At 38.4% G+C, this 17,082-nt stretch overlaps 1 protein-coding gene across 3 annotated transcripts in view; it reads left to right on the top strand.

Moving 5' to 3' along the window:
• Window positions 1–4,117: 4,117 nt before the first annotated feature.
• The window catches only part of LOC128699110 (monocarboxylate transporter 2), a 403,927-nt gene continuing 390,962 nt past the window's right edge, over window positions 4,118–17,082 (top strand). For all 3 annotated transcript variants that reach the window (XR_011393491.1, XR_011393492.1, XM_053791628.2), the window contains exon 1: window positions 4,118–5,298. The gene's annotated coding sequence lies outside the window, so the exon portion shown is untranslated. The remainder of the gene's footprint in view (window positions 5,299–17,082) is intronic.

Genomic DNA, 17,082 nt, shown 5'->3' with positions numbered 1-17,082 from the left:
CCCAAAGAAGGTCAATCTCAAGAAATCTTCCAGATCCTATAACTGAATTTCTTCAATAAAATTCCCCTCAAGGAAGGTTCCTTGATGTTGGTGAGGGGCTCTTGATATAGGGAATTGGATCTGTGCTCCAGTTCCCCGAATTAAGCCTGAATGCCTTCCACATCCCCCCTCCCCCCAGGCGCTGTATAATCCTCCGGGTTTAGCGCTTCCCCCTTGATTATAATAATAATAATAATAATAATAATAATAATAATAATAATAATTCAATAAAATTGGCAAATCGAAATGTATACAACCCAAATAGACTACGATCCACTTAGTTATCACAGGGGAATCAATAATTCCCCCCCCCCATTTTATTGATGTTAAGAAGTTAACAATTTTGTTAAAACAATGAAATCTTCATATTAGTACCACGCAACTTAGTTGTAGGTTTCAAGCCGATCAGAACAGGCATTCACAAAGTTGTTTAACAGAAAATAATATCACAGTTACTCAGAAAATACTAAAGTGGGCCAGTATAGTCTAATATTAATCAGAACCTCTCCACTAAAGTAGAGTAAATCAGCTTGAAAGTGTCAAATCGATCAGAAAAGACATTCTTATGTTACTGAGCCAAAAAAAAAAAAAAAAATACCAAATTTTGGTATGCAAAATGGACAAACTGGCATCTGCTCATCCAAATAACGTTTCTGACCTTCGAAAAGGTTCGCTGAATTTGAAAGTGTGAAGTGTGAAGCCAGTCAGAAGAACCGTTTTGAAGTTGTCGGAAAGATTCCTTAATGACGTAAAAGAGAAGACGTTAACTTTGTTTATTGAATTAAAACAATAGGAGTTAACGCAGACAGAAAGTAATGTCTGCTGAACCAAAATCTAGTCAACTCACTAACCCACTCAGCTTCTTAAATCACAAGCTAGGCAAGTCACTAGTGCAATCAGCCTGTTGAGGTATAAGCTGGTTAATTAACTACTGCGCCCATTGTATTACTCTAAATAGTCAACTCACTGGTAACCCCTGCGTATTAATATACAAGTTAGTCAACTCACTACTGAACTCAGCGTATTAAATCTCGGTAGTAAATTCACCACTACAATCTGTATTTTTTTTATCTCTAATATTCAGTTAGAGACATGGTACGTAGGTACTGGACCAATACCTTGGCGTCCAGCCAATGCTAGACGTTTTGATCCAAGGCTGCCCGCATTCAGGCAGGTGGTGTTAGCTATTTCATCTCATCCTCTGCTCACACCACTTGTCTGAATGCTGGCTGCCTTAGATCAAAACGTCTAGTATTGGCTGGACGCCAAGGTATTGGTCCATTGTGGTACGGTGGTTAGAGCACTGCGTACCGTGTCCCAACGATCTTAGGTTCGAGTCTCCATTCACCAGAGATTAGTGTTTGTGAATATTTCGCCTGTTCTGAGAATTTTAAATGTATATATATATGTATATATATATGTATATATATGTATGTATATATATATATATATATATATATATATATATATATATATATATATATATATATATATATATATATATATATATATATATATATATAGAGAGAGAGAGAGAGAGAGAGAGAGAGAGAGGTACCACCTCTAGAACTGTCCTGGGGACCCTCATCCTCAGAGAAAAGAATAAACTTACTTCAGGGAAAACTCAAGGTTCTCCCTGAAGCTGTTTGAGAATTTTCTCCTACCACCTCCTATTTTTAATATATATTTTATTTAAAGACAAAATACATTGACAAAACATTCACAAAGATAAAATAGAAAGTAATACAACGTAGGTAACTCAGAGCTACATCTCGAATACTTCGTCCAGCTCCCCGGCGGTGGGCCGCGTGCCCAGAATGCTGCAGGCATTTCCTCTCTGGATCGCAACACTGAGTCTCTGAAAGAGAAAGTTGGTAGCCCTGTGGTCCTTGGTTTCTATGATGAGCTTTTCACTCAGCTCTTTGAGGAACTTTAGAGCACACTTGCGCCATGCTCCAAGGGTCTCCGACCCTATTGGGATGAAGTTATAGCAAGGAGGAAGGTCTTCATATTTGCGGATCTTCTGGGTCTCCCTGTGGCTGGCAGCTCCACCCCCTTCCACTACGGAGTATGGCAAGTAGGTGTCTGTCAATGTGGCAGCACAGATGTAGTCCCAGGCAATCTGCTTTTTATCCTTCCAAGGTAGCATAGTGGCTCCATCAGGACACTTTTGATTTCCGTCAGACCTTTGCACTTGGGGTTCCCGTTGAGCTGGGCAACGGGCTGTGGCGAGGCTTCTCTTTATGATGTCACTGGCCTCATCATGTCTGGCATACTTCCCTTCTGCTGTGTGACACACGAGACCATGAAGTCCGAATTGATCAGCTGTCGCCCTGCTGCAAATACACCTATGTTCGGTGAGGATGGGGGAGGCTAGGAGAAGAGCAACACCAATCATAATGGTCTGTGGGTCTAGTCGAGTGCCCAAGGAGGAATTGGGAACAGCTAGCAGGAAATCTCCTGAGTGTGGTGCCTTCACTGCCAGGAGACGAGCTTTGTCCTTTCCTGAGGCGTTGGAGAGCATTGTGTTGGCGATTTTTTTCATGATCGGTTTGTCCTAGTGGGACTGTTTGTGTTCTTTGGGAGGAGCTGGTCTACTGGAGGAATCTGTAAGGGTGTCCCACCTAATCGCTGCTTCAGTAAACTTGGGGTCTTGAGCTCCTCCCACGTCTCTCAAGCGTTCGGGAACAATCTTCTTGACTAATGCACTGGAAGCCAAACACGAAGACAGAAAAGCAGGTAAAGCAACATGCGTTGCTTTTCTCACCCCTATACCTCCTAGTCGCCCTGGGAGGGTTGCCTGATCCCATTGCTGATCCTCTAGTGACAGGTTCAGTGCCTTCTTAAAGGTTGACCTCAGGTGTGCGTCATATTCGTCGAGTGTTGGGTTGTCAAAAGAAGGTGCACACCTCAGGAAGTAAGTGAGTCTTGGAATAGTAAGGCACCTTGTGAGGAGATACAGAGCATCATGGGCATCAAGATTGCTTATTCTCTACTCCATTCTCATCAGGTCATTTGTTCTTGAGGTCAGTGTTGATGGCCTGGTGACCCAGTGGTGCTCCCAAGAGGGTACTGTTGGACGGAGTGGTAGTAGAGACTTCTGGGAGGATTCTTCGCACAGCATTGATTATTTCCTGGTTCGCCGTAATGATTTCCCACTTGGAGGGATTGAGGATGAGTCCCAAGTCTTCTCCCTGTGTATTCACCAGTTGTAGGTCCCCCACCAGGAACTCTTCAGTACCTGCCAGACTGTCATCATCCAGGTACCAGATGTTGAGCTCGCTGCATAGGCTGGAAGTTAGTTCTCTTACTGCCAAGCAGAAGAGAAGTGGAGCGAGTGGGTCGCCCTGCTGAACACCTTCTGATGAGAGAATTTCATGTTCTCCAAACAAAAGAATTGAGGGTTTGCTGTAGCCGGCTGAAATGAACGGAAAAAGACTGGGGAAGCGATCCCGAACAGCTGGCAAGACAACATCTCTCTGATATATATATGCGCAATAAGATCACAGTAAACAGGTGATTCCACAATATGCAAAACAACCACTGTGAAAGAATAGTGAAATTCCAAGCGTTTCGTGACTACTCACGAAACGCTTGGAGCACCTCAGTCCATTTATAATCCTAACTTTACTCAAAGTGCAGTACACCACTGACGAAAGTTTGAAGCTTATCGGAAAAGACATTCTCCAGCAATACCATAGACACCTTGGAAGAAGCAAAAAAACTACGACAACAACTGTAAGCATCGGAATTTGAGGAATATTTAATATATTTTTAATAAAATCGAAGCCTTTCCCTCGTCCTAGGTATGCCTGAGAGCTCCTCACATTGTGTAGCTGTGATGGGCAATGAAGGTAGGCAGGTGTGTATCAAGCTACGCTCATCTCCCAGATCACAACTCGACAGTGATGGTGGTAAACCCTGGCAAGCTATGTGACTCACACCACTCTTACCTCTCCCTCACATCACCTTTATTACAACATTAACACTCTCTTGCCACCCTCATCTGATCCCTTACACCTCCTTCACACCAACATTACTCACCTCCCCCACAAAGCCACTCCATCATTTATACAATCCTCACACTATTCACACAATCCTAACACCAACACCACATTTCTCACACACTTCACACTATCTTAACACCAGCACCATCACATATCTCACACCATCATAACAACATCACCACATATTTCACACACTTCACACTATCGTAGGACCAGCAGCATCACATATCTTACTATCACTTTCGCTACAGCATCCCATCTCCCCGGCAGAGTTTCACTAACACAACTCACACCCTTCACACACGAATCCTCAGTACGTCTTAACATGCGAGTACATCCTCACACCAGATTACATGTTCACAGCAACCTCACCTTCCTCCTTCCAACAACCAGCCGCTATACCATATCACAAGGGGTGGGTGGGTGGTCGTGTTGGTGGGCGAGTGGGCGGGTGGTGGGGTGGGTGAGCGTGCGGGTAGCAGTGTCCACATAGTGTAAGGGAGGACGCAGCGAGCAGCCATGCTCAGTAGAGGCGTAGCTTCGCCGCCGGTAACACGTGGAATTCAGCACTTCCCCGCCCCCCTTCTCTCTCTCTCTCCTCTCTCTCTTCCCCTCCCGGCTCCTCCCGTTGGTTCTCCCCGACACACTCTCTCCCCGTCCTACGCACCAGTATCTCCCGTCACTCAGAGATTTGCACTGAAAGGATGTGCTTCGCAATTCTCTCAATCGCCAAAGCGCTTGCAATATTTCCAATGATGAATAGTGGCTAAGAGTTTGCTGATGCAGTGTATTCAAATATTTCAGTTTTGAAGGAAACAAATATGGCTCAGTGCTCTTGTTAGGAAAGGAATGGGAAACCAAAATAATGAGTAGAAAAAGTATTTCCGTAGAGTAAGAGAAACGGGTCTGTGTTTGGACGGGAGGGGGTAAAGTGAGACCTCCCCCCCCCCCCAGGATATATCGACTCGCTTAATGCCCCATGCGACCCCTTCCAAAATTCGCAATGGAGTGTAAAAAGTGCGTCCCCCGTTGTGCTTTTCCAAGAGTGTGACCTTCCTTCCTCCCATTTTTTCATCGCTGTTCGCGTCAGAAATACATCTAAAAAAAACTCGCCCACTCTTCCTCCCAAAAAAGAAGTATCAGTGTTCAATTCTTAATCATACATTGTGACAATGATCTTGCGGGTGGAGGTTCCGAGAGGAAACCCCGGTACTGCTGCAGGCCTCGTCTCCCCGCCACCTCGAAACTCAGCGTAAGTCAAGCACCATTCTCTTATATTTCACCTCAGCTTCGAGGCTCTGCCATTACCCAAATAATCTTTCTCTTCCTTTTACCTTAATTAAAAAAGGCAGAGAAGCCAGCAGCGATGTTGTATTGAAGACTCCCTCGAGGGAGGTCCTTGATGCGAGTGAGAGAAGGATCTTGATGCCAGGAATTCGACCTGACCATTTCCCCATTCCCTGCTTGATTCTTACGGGTTTAACACTTCTCCTGTCAATAATAATAATAATAATAAAAATAATAATATTAATGAACATAAAATAAATAATAACAGTAAAATAATAATAATAATAATAATAATAATAATAATAATAATAATAATAATAATAATAATAATAATAATAAAAATAAAAATAATAAATAATAATAATAATAATAATAATAATAATAATAATAATAATAATAATAATAATAATAATAATAATAATAATAATAATAATAATAATAATAATAATAATAACATTAAAAACACTAAAAATTTATTTACGAGTACGTGGAAGGACAAGGAAGTTACTATGGGAAGGGGACAAGGAAAGAAATGTGTTAAGGGAAAGAAAGGGTAAGAATAAGTAGAGGTAGGCAAAAGAAGGAACAAAGCAGAGAGTGATAAGATTGAAAAGGGAAAGGCAGGAAAGCGACAACGATGGAATTAAGATAAAGAAGAAATATGGATGATGATGATGATTGAGTGATGGAAAAGCTGTAATGCAAGTTATGGGAAGCGCTGAGAAGTAAGCTATGAGAGGAGCTGGGAGGGAAGCTATAGGAAGTGCTGGGAGGGAAGCTATTGGAGGTGCCGGGTGGGAAGCTATAGGAAGTTCTGGGAGGGAAACTATAAGAAGTATTGGGAGTAAAGCTATAGGGAGTGCTGGGAGGGAAGCTATAGGAAGTGCTGGGAGGGAAGCTATAGGAAGTGCTGGGAGGGAAGCTATAGGAAGTGCTGGGAGGGAGGCTATAGGATGTGCTGGGATGGAATGTATAACTAGTGCTGGGAGAGAAGCTGTAAGAAGTGCTGGGAAGGAACCTGTGAGAAGTGCTGGGAGGAAAGCTATGAGAAGTGCTGGGAGGGAGGCTATAGGATGTGTTGGGAGGGAAGCTATACGAAGTGCTGGGAGGGAAGCTATAGGAAGTACTTAGAGGGAAGCTATAGGAAGTGCTGGGAAGGAAAGCTATGAGAAGTGCTGGGAGGGGAGCCATGAGAAGTACTGGGAAGGAAGCAGTAAGAAGTGCTGGGAAGAAAACTATAGGAAGTACTGGGAGGGAAACTATGAGAAGTGCTGGGAGGGAAGCAGCGAGATGTGCTGGTAGGGAAGCAGTGGGAAGTGCTGGGAAGGAAGCAGTGAGAAATGCTGGGAAGGAAGCAGTGCAGTGGAAAGTGCTGGGAAGGAAGCAGTGAGAAATGCCAGGAAGGAAGCAGTGCAGTGGGAAGTGCTGGGAAGGAAGCAATGGGAAGTGCTGGGAAGGAAGCAATGGGAAGTGCTGGGAAGGAAGATATAGGATACACGGAGAGAAGCTAAGCGAGATGCTTGAAAAATTAGTAGTGGTAGTTGCTTGGTGGAAAGCTAAGGTAGGTGATGTGCGGGTCTCGTGGTTGTTGGTTAGGAAACTGTAGTTGTTATTGGGTAGGTCCCTATCATGGTTGATTGTTAAGAAACTGTCGTGGTTGTTGGTTAGGAAACTATCGTCGTTGTTATGTATATATATATATATATATATATATATATATATATATATATATATATATATATATATATATATATATATATGCAAAACAACCACTCTGAAAGAATAGAGAAATTCCAAGCGATTTCGTGACTACTCACATTATCAAGGAACTATGATAGTTCCTTGATAATGTGAGTAGTCACGAAAGCGCTTGGAATTTCTCTATTCTTTCAGAGTGGTTGTTTTGCGTATTTTGAAATCACCTGTTTACTGTGATCTTATTGCATATATATATATATATATATATATATATATATATATATATATATATATATATATATATATATATATATATATATATATATATATATATATATATATATATATATATATATATATATATATATATATACATATATATATGTCGTGCCGAATATGTAAAACTGGTCAATTAGCAAGAACTCATTTAAAATTAAGTCCTTTCTGAAATTTTCTCTTATACGTTTAAAGATATATTTTTTCATTAATATTAATGTAAAAAATTTTAATTTTGCACCAAAAGAATCTTAGAAAACTTACCTAACCTTATTATAACAAGAGCAATTTATTTTAGCTTAACCCAACTAAATATATTTTAGATTTGTTTACAATAATTTAATACTAAACAAACACAGTGAAATATATTTTTTTCGTTAGGTTCAGAATGATTTTTGCGAAATTATTGCATACACAAATTTTCGCTTGTCCTATATGGCAAGATGAGCGTTGCTATTTAAGCCAAGATCGCAAGTTCTGCCTATTCGGCACGACATATATATATATATATATATATATATATATATATATATATATATATATATATATATATATATATATATATATATATATATATATATATATATATATATATATATATATATATATATATATATATATATATATATATATATATATATATATATATATATATATATATATATATATATATATATATATATATATATATATATATATATATATATATATATCTTATATATTATATATATATATATATAATATATATATATATATATATATATATATATATATATATATATATATATATATATATATATATATATATATATATATATATATATATATATATATATATATATATATATATATATATATATATATATATATATATATATATATATATATATATAAGCAAAACAACCACTTTGAATGAATAGAGAAGTTCCAAGTGCTTTCGTGACTACTCGCATTATCAAGGAACAGTGAAAGTAAAGCATCAAAGGAAGGTATATAAAGGGGTAGTCCACACCTCACTATCAGATCCCACAACAAATAAAACACCTGACGCGAGACATCAGGCCCGCCAGCCGAACTAGACAGGTCCTTCATACAACCCACCAACAAACTATTCTACCCAAGAAATGGGTTGTATGAAGGACCTGTCTAGTTCGGCTGGCGGGCCTGCTGTCTCGCGTCAAGTGTTTTTGTTGTTGTGGGATCTGATAGTGAGGTGTGGGCTACCCCTTTATATACCTTCCGTTGATGCTTTACTTTCACTGTTCCTTGATAATGTGAGTAGTCACGAAAGCGCTTGGAACTTCTCTATTCATTCACAGTGGTTGTTTTGCATATTCTGAAATCACCTGTTTAATGTGATCTTATTGCATATATATATATATATATATATATATATATATATATATATATATATATATATATATATATATATATATATATATATATATATATATATATATATATATATATATATATAAATATATATATATATATATATATATATATATATATATATATATATATATATATATATATATATATATATATATATATATATATTTATTGTTCCTTCCTTACGAATATGATATGGTAATGAATATGATATTGTATATATGGACTTCAGTAAGGGTTTCGATAGAGTCCCACATCAGAGACTATTGAGGAAGATTAAGGCACACGGAATAGGAGGAGAAAATTTTTCCTGGATAGAGGAATGGGTGACAAGTAGGTAGAAGAGAGTTTGCAAAAATGGGGAGAAATCAGAGTGGGGAAGCTTTACGAGTGGTGTTCCACAGGGGTCAATGTTGGGTCCAAGTGACATGGTCCTTAGACAAATAGTTAAATTAAAACCGAACAAATCCCCAGGCCCTGATGAACTGTTTGCAAGGATTCTAAAGGAATGTAAAGAGGAACTTAGCAAACCTTTGGCTAATCTTTTCAACATATCACTACAAACTGGCATGGTGCCAGATAAGTGGAAAATGGCAAATGTAATACCTGTTTTCAAAGCAGGTGACAGGTCCTTAGCTTCGAACTATAGACCAATAAGCCTAACCTCCATAGTGGGGAAGTTTATGGAATCAGTAATTGCCGAGGCAGTTCGTAGCCATCTTGAAAAGCATAAATTAATCAACGAATCTCAGCACGGTTTTACAAAAGGGCGTTCCTGCCTTACGAATATGATATGGTAATGAATATGATATTGTATATATGGACTTCAGTAAGGGTTTCGATAGAGTCCCACATAAGAGACTATTGAGGAAAATTAAGGCACACGGAATAGGAGGAGAATTTTTTTCCTGGATAGAGGCATGGTTGACAAGTAGGCAGGAGAGAGTTTGCAAAAATGGGGAGAAATCAGAGTGGGGAAGCGTCACGAGTGGTGTTCGACAGGGGTCAGTGTTAGGCCCCTTGTTGTTCACAATCTACATAAACGACATAGATGAGGGAATAAATAGCCACATTAGCAAGTTTGCGGATGACACCAAAATAGGCCGTCGAATTCATTCTGACGAGGACATTAGAGCACTCCAGGAAAATTTGAATAGACTGATGCAGTGGTCGGAGTAGTGTCAGATGCAGTGTATTATAGACAAATGCAAAGTGCTAAACATTGGACAGGTAAATAACCATGCCACATATAAACTAAATAATGTAGATCTTAATATTACGGATTGCAAAAAGGATTTGGGAGTTCTGGTTAGCAGTAATATGAAACCAAGACAACAGTGAATAAAAGTTCACAACAAAGCGAACAGAATCCTTCGCTTCATATCGAGAAGCATAAATAATAGGAGTCCTCAGGTTGTTCTTCAACTCTATATATTCTTGGTTAGGCCTCATCTAGATTATGCTGCACAGTTCTGGTCACCGTATTACAGAATGGATACAAATGCTCTGGAAAACGTACAAAGGAGGATGACGAAGTTGATCCCATGTATCAGAAATCTTTCCTATGAGGATAGACTGAGGGCCCTGAATCTGCACTCTCTAGAAAGGCGTATAGTTAGGGAGGATATGACTGAGGTGTATAAATGGAAGACAGGAATAAATAAAGGGTATGTAAGTAGGGTACTAAAAATATCTAGCCTAGACAGGACTCGCAGCAATGGCTTTAAGTTGGAAAAATTAAGATTCAGGAAGGATATAGGAAAGCACTGGTTTGGTAATAGAGTTGTGGATGAGTGGAACAAACTCCCGAGTACAGTTATTCAGGCTAAAACGTTGTGTAGTTTTTAAGATATGTTAGATAAATGCAAGAGTGGGTACGGGTGGGTGTGAGTTGGACCTGACTAGTTTGTGCTACTAGGTCAGATGCCGTGCTCCTTCCTTAAATGAATGTAACCTGACCTGACTAGGTTAGGGCATAGGCTTAAGCCGGCAGGCGACTTGGACCTGCCTCGCATGGGCTAGTAGGCCTGTTGCAGTGTTCCTTTTATCTTATGTTCTTATGTTCTTATATAGAACAAAGGTTAGAGAAAAATTAGGTAGACTTAAAACTAACTTTGGATGAATGAAAGATGCTCGATTTTAAATAATTATTTCCTCTCGGTCTTCACACGACACAAACTATACCCCAGTAATCAATTTATTAAGTGGGCCTGAAGAAATTATATTATGTAATATCACAGTCACTAGAAATGTGGCAATCACACAGCTTGACTAATTAAGGTTTCTTAAAGAGTGCAAAATGGAACTTTCTGAACCATTAACTGACATTTTTAATATATCTCTTCAAACAGGTGTAGTGTATGAGATGTGGAAGATGGCTGATGTAAATTCCTATTTTTAAAGCAGGAGATAAGTCTTTACCGTCCAGTTACCGCCCAATAAGCCTGACCACAACTGTAGGCAAATTACTAGAGTCAATTATAGCTGATACTATAAGAAGCCATTTTTTAAGCATAATTTGGTTAATGATACTCAGCAGGGATTTACGAGGGTCCGTTCCTGCGTTTATGACTCACTGACTTTCTTCAATAATGCATTTGAGGCGGTTGATCAGGGTAAACAATTCGATATTATTTATTTGGATTTTAGTAAAGTTTTTGAAAAAGTACCACACAAAAGACTGTTAAAGAAAGATCGGATCATGATATTAGGGGAAATGTCCTGTCATGGATCGAGACATGGGTGACTAACAAAAAAGCAGAGAGCACATATATGGGGTGAAATCTGAGTAGGGATCAGTAACAAGTGGCGTTCCACTGGGATTAGTTTTATGCCCATTGTTGTTCATAATATACATTAATGATCTGGAAAAGGGAATAACTACTGATACAAGCAAATTCGCTGATGACACGGTTAATTGATTCAGAGGAAAATATCGCTGAATTTTAGGAGGATTTAGATAAACTCATGTCGTGGTCTTAAAAGTGGCAGATGCAGTTCATTGTAGATGAATGTAAAGTTCTGAAGCTCGGGAATGTACACAACCCTTGCGCTAATAAACTAGATAATGTAGAAATAGGCCATACAGAATGCGAAAAGGACTTAGGGTTAGGGTAAGCAGGAACCCGAAACCAAGACAGTGCCTAAACATACGTAATAAGGCATACAGATTACTGGGATTTATATCTAGGAGTATAAGCAACAGGAGTCCAGAGGTTATACTACAGTTCTATATATCATAAGTAAGTTCAAATTAATAAATAAATAAATAATTAAATAAGGCCTAACTTAGATTATGCTGCCCAGTTCTGGTCTCCATGCTACAGAATGGATAAAAATTCACTAGAGAACATTCAAAGAGGAATGACAAAAGTAATCCATTGCACAAGGAATCTTCCATACGATGAGACACTGAAATCCCTTAACTTACCTTCTCTTGTACGACGTAGGTATAAATAAGGCACTGAGGATATCCCTTCAGGAAAGACCTCGAAATAATGGATTCAAAGTGGATAAATTTTTATTTAGAAAGGTTATAGGAAAGTATTGGTTTGGAAATATAGTCGATAAGTGAAATAGCCTACCTAGTAGGGTCATTGAAGGTAAAAAGCCTGCCATGGTTGTTGGCTAGTAAACTGCCGTGGTTGTTGGCCAGTAAACTGACGTAGTTGTTGTTTAGGAATCTGCTGGAGTTGCTGGAAAGAAAGGTTTTTTGAAGTGCTGGAAATATATATTTTTTCTTTGAGGGAAGAGGCAGTGGCTGAGATGCAATTCACTAAAATTGCTGGACAAGAACCCTTGTTAATTGATGGGGCAGAAATAATAGGAAGTATACTGGAAAGAAAAGAACTGGAATTGTTGTGCGAAAGATTCTGCAACCGAGCAGTGTGGTATGATGTGTGCTATGTATGTGCAGTGTACTATGAAGTGTACTAGAGATTCTTGGAAATAGAATCTAAACATATATATATATATATATATATATATATATATATATATATATATATATATATATATATATATATATATATATATATATATATATATATATATATATATATATATATATTTATTTTTTCAACAAGTCGGTCGTCTCCCACCGAGGCAGGGTGACCCAAAAAAGAAAGAAAATCCCCAAAAAGAAAATACTTTCATCATCATTCAACACTTTCACCAAACTCACACATTATCACTGCTTTTGCAGAGGTGCTCGGAATACAACAGTTTAGAAGCATATATAAATAACTAAATAACAAAAAGGCACAATACCGTGACTGGAACGATACACAAATAACCCGCACATAAAAGACAGAAGCTTACGACGACGTTTCGGTCCGACTTGGACCATTGACAAAGTCACACTAACAGAGGAGGAGCAGGACGGCTATATATAGGCAGGAAGAGGTGGAGGTAGTAGTAGTGGTAGTAGTAGTAGTAGTAGTAGTACAAGAATTGTATATAATACCGACAGGATGAAATGACACATGCACAACACCCGGGCATCCGGGTGTTGTGTAGAAGCATATACGTATAAAGATACACAACATATCCCTCCAAACTGCCAATATCCCAAACCACTCCTTTAAAGTGCAGGCATTGTACTTCCCATTTCGAGGACTCAAGTCCGACTATATGAATATATATATATATATATATATATATATATATATATATATATATATATATATATATATATATATATATATATATATATATATATATATATATATATATATAAGAACTTCTAGCAAAAAAGCTGCTGGATGGGGTGACAAGCGGCTCTTGGACCTGAGGGAAAATAAAAGCTAAGAGAGTTGCTGAAATGGAAGATATAAGACCATACACATAAACCGCTCTTAAGAGAGGGAAAGTAATAACTACATTTTGGTCCGACATAGACCATTGTCACTTGGCAGTGGTCCAAGTCGGACCGAAACGTCGTCATTACTCTACCTCTCTCCTATGTGCGGGTCATTTGTGTGTTGTTCCAGCCACGGCATTGTGATTTTATTCTTCAATATACTAGAGTGACTGGGAAGGAATCTTTTGGGAGGTGCTAAAAGGAAAACTTTGCAAAGTGATTGCAAGGGAATAATGAAAGGTTCTTGTAAATTTTCTACTGAAAGTGCTGAGAAGAAAGTTGTCGTCGGCGCCGTGAAGGAAGCAGTGGTTCTGTACCCCCTTAGCAGCAGGATGGGAACAAAGATGCGACAGGCATTTTCTCTTTTAATCTCTACACTGAAGTGCTGAAACAAAAGGTGGTAGTCCTTGTGTCTATGGTTGTGTCTGTGACCTTGGACTCCAATTTCCTGAGGAAACTTTAAATATGTGATACCCATAAGCTAAAACGGTAAACGTGAGAAGTTTAATCGTCAATTTGACCAAAACAATCATAGATGCACGAATCAAACAGCAGATGTGCATGGATAGTTCTACACTGGTACTCTGTCTTTCTTCCTGGAATATTTTGTGATGCCACAAGGGCAGCAGGGTTACCAGGGTTGGAAGACGAGAGGGCTCTAGGTTCTTCTCAGGAGATGCTCAGCTGTGGGAAGATTTCTCGCCATAATGTAATTTACTTCGTTGAGTTTTATCTGCCAGCACTTGCAAGATGCTTGTTTTAAATCTCGCAGACCATATCAGCCAGCTTCCACCCTGCCACAGATATTTTGGTATTCAGCGTAAATAGGCGCAAGAAAACAGAGATCTACAATAATGCAAAGTGTTTGCGGGTCAGACCGAGTGCTTGCTGCCTAAGTAGCAGCTGTTAAAAAGATGCTCGGCAGTGACGTATTATTATTATTATTATTATTATTATTATTATTATTATTATTATTATTATTATTATTATTATTAATATTATTATTATTATTATTATTAATATTATTATTATTATTATTATTATTATTATTATTATTATTATTATTATTATTATTATTATTATTATTATTATTATTATTATTATTATTATTATATTACGTTTTATGGTGAAGTTGTAGTAGTCATACAGCGCCTGAACAGTGAGAGATAATTAGGTTCGATCCAAGAAGAGTGAGAACACGTACAATTCCATGGACCAAAACCCCGTTCACCTTCATCAAAGAACATCGCTCGAGAGGCCAGAGTAAATTAGCCAAAGTAAATTATCCCATACTTTGTGTAAGTTCAAATCGTTATTTACAATTTTCTGAGGCACTGACAATAAATTCGAGAACCGAGAGCTATATCTATCATACTGACTGCTGGTGGTGAGGATTAGGCTATAAAAATGAGTGTAGTTGCCCACCCAGTTAGAAGTGCTTGCTCACATCTAATAAAAATGACTGCCAAATCTCGTATTCACCACAGTACTGTGGTAGAACACTGGATTAAAACACCTTACTTAGCTATAGGTTCGATTCCAGCCCAGTTAGTGAACAACACACATGTATTCGTTTATATATATATATATATATATATATATATATATATATATATATATATATATATATATATATATATATATATATATATACATATATATATCTATATATGTGTGTGTGTGTGTGCGTGTGTGTGTGTGTGTGTGTGTGTGTGTGTGTGTGTGTGTGTGTGTGTGTGTGTGTGTGTGTGTGTGTGTGTGTGTGTGTGTGTGTGTGTGTGTGTGTGTGTGTGTGTGTGTGTGTGTGTGTGTGTGTGTACGGTGACTGGCGGTATTGTTCCCTAAGACAGTGAGCGTTGAAGAGACGTCGCTACTGTTATTACCAGTTACTAACACTTAGCATTAGCGGCTGGAAATTAAAGTACAGATTTACCCAAGCAAAACTAGTGATTCTGTAAGTCCCGCTACTATACACAAATAACCGTCACATAGGAGAGAGCATCTTACAACGACGTTTTGGTCCCACTTGGATCATTTTTGTAAATGGTCCAAGTTGGATCCAAACGTTATCGTTTGGGTTATTTGTGTATTGTTCCAGTCACGATATTGTGCCTTTTTGGTCTGTTAGTACCGCTACAGTATTAAAAATAATTATTCGGGTTATTATTGCTCCTTCCATTTCCCTGTTAGTGTTAAGTCTTTCTGAATATTTTACCTTTCATGTTTATGAAGTCAGGTTGTGGCTGACATCTCTCATGTGACAATAATCTTTTATTTAAACACATGTTGCGGAATAATTACAATTATCAGTCAATTATGGAGAGAACATCTTTGCTTTTCAAAATTTATTACAACCAAGTAAAAAACCACGAAGGGATTATATGCATTACTTTTCTCATGACTCAGGATACTTAATAACAAATTGAAAAAAAAAAATAAACTGTGAAAAAAAACTGAACTCCAAGCTAAAAATTAAAATATTTTACTTTCCGCCCATGTAAACCGTAGTTTACGTAGTAATGAGTTTACACGTTGACCATGAAAGGTCGTAGTACTCCAGCTGGAACAATTCACAACTAACCATTCCACCACCCTCAAAATAGGAAATATATATACTAGAGAGGTATCGGTCCGTCCCGGACAATTATTAAGCCACGACTGATATTGTCGTCTTGTTTCTATTTTCAATTTCGACAATGGATTTGGTTGGGTGAATCCCCACGAGGGAGATAGTTGGCGCTACTGTGAAGGCGAGTTAGTGATTTTTGCAGAATTTAAATATAAGTCTGCTGGGAATAAAGCTATAGCTGATGCTGGGAATAAAGCTATAGCTGTTGCTGGGAATAAAGCTATGGCTGTTGCTGGGAATAAAGCTATAGCTGTTGCTGGGAATAAAGCTATAGCTGTTGCTGGGAATAAAGCTATGGCTGTTGCTGGGAATAAAGCTATAGCTGTTGCTGGGAATAAAGCTATAGCTGTTGCTGGGAATAAAGCTATAGCTGTTGCTGGGAATAAAGCTATAACCGATGCTGGGAATAAAGCTTTAGCTGATGCTGGGAATAAAGCTATAGCTGTTGCTGGGAATAAAGCTATAGCCGATGCTGGGAATAAAGCTTTAGCTGATGCTGGGAATGAAGCTATAGCTGATGCTGGGAATAAAGCTGTAGCTGATGCTGGGAATAAAGCGATAGCTGATACTGGGAATAAAGCTATAGCTGATGCTGGGAATAAAGCTTTAACTGATGCTGGGAACAAAGCTACAGGTGATGCTGGGGCGAGAAAAATGCTATGTAAGAACCTTTGAGGCAGCTACAGAAAATGGGGAGAGAGTAGCTATAGAAAGCGCTACGAAGGTTAGCTGTGAGAGTATTTGGGGAGAAAGCTATCAGAGATTCTGAGAAGTTAGTTATTAGAGGTGCTGGGAAGATAGTTACGGGAGGTGCTGAGGTGTCTATGGGAGGGGCTGAGAAGGTGTCTATGGGAGGGGCTGAGAAGGTGTCTATGGGAGGTACTGAGGTGTCT

The sequence above is a fragment of the Cherax quadricarinatus genome, chromosome 54, assembly GCF_038502225.1.
Source record: "Cherax quadricarinatus isolate ZL_2023a chromosome 54, ASM3850222v1, whole genome shotgun sequence".
In the NCBI taxonomy this organism is placed as follows: domain Eukaryota; kingdom Metazoa; phylum Arthropoda; class Malacostraca; order Decapoda; family Parastacidae; genus Cherax; species Cherax quadricarinatus.
Note: the sequence above shows the minus strand (reverse complement) of the source record. Positions and strands in the feature narration are given on the sequence as shown.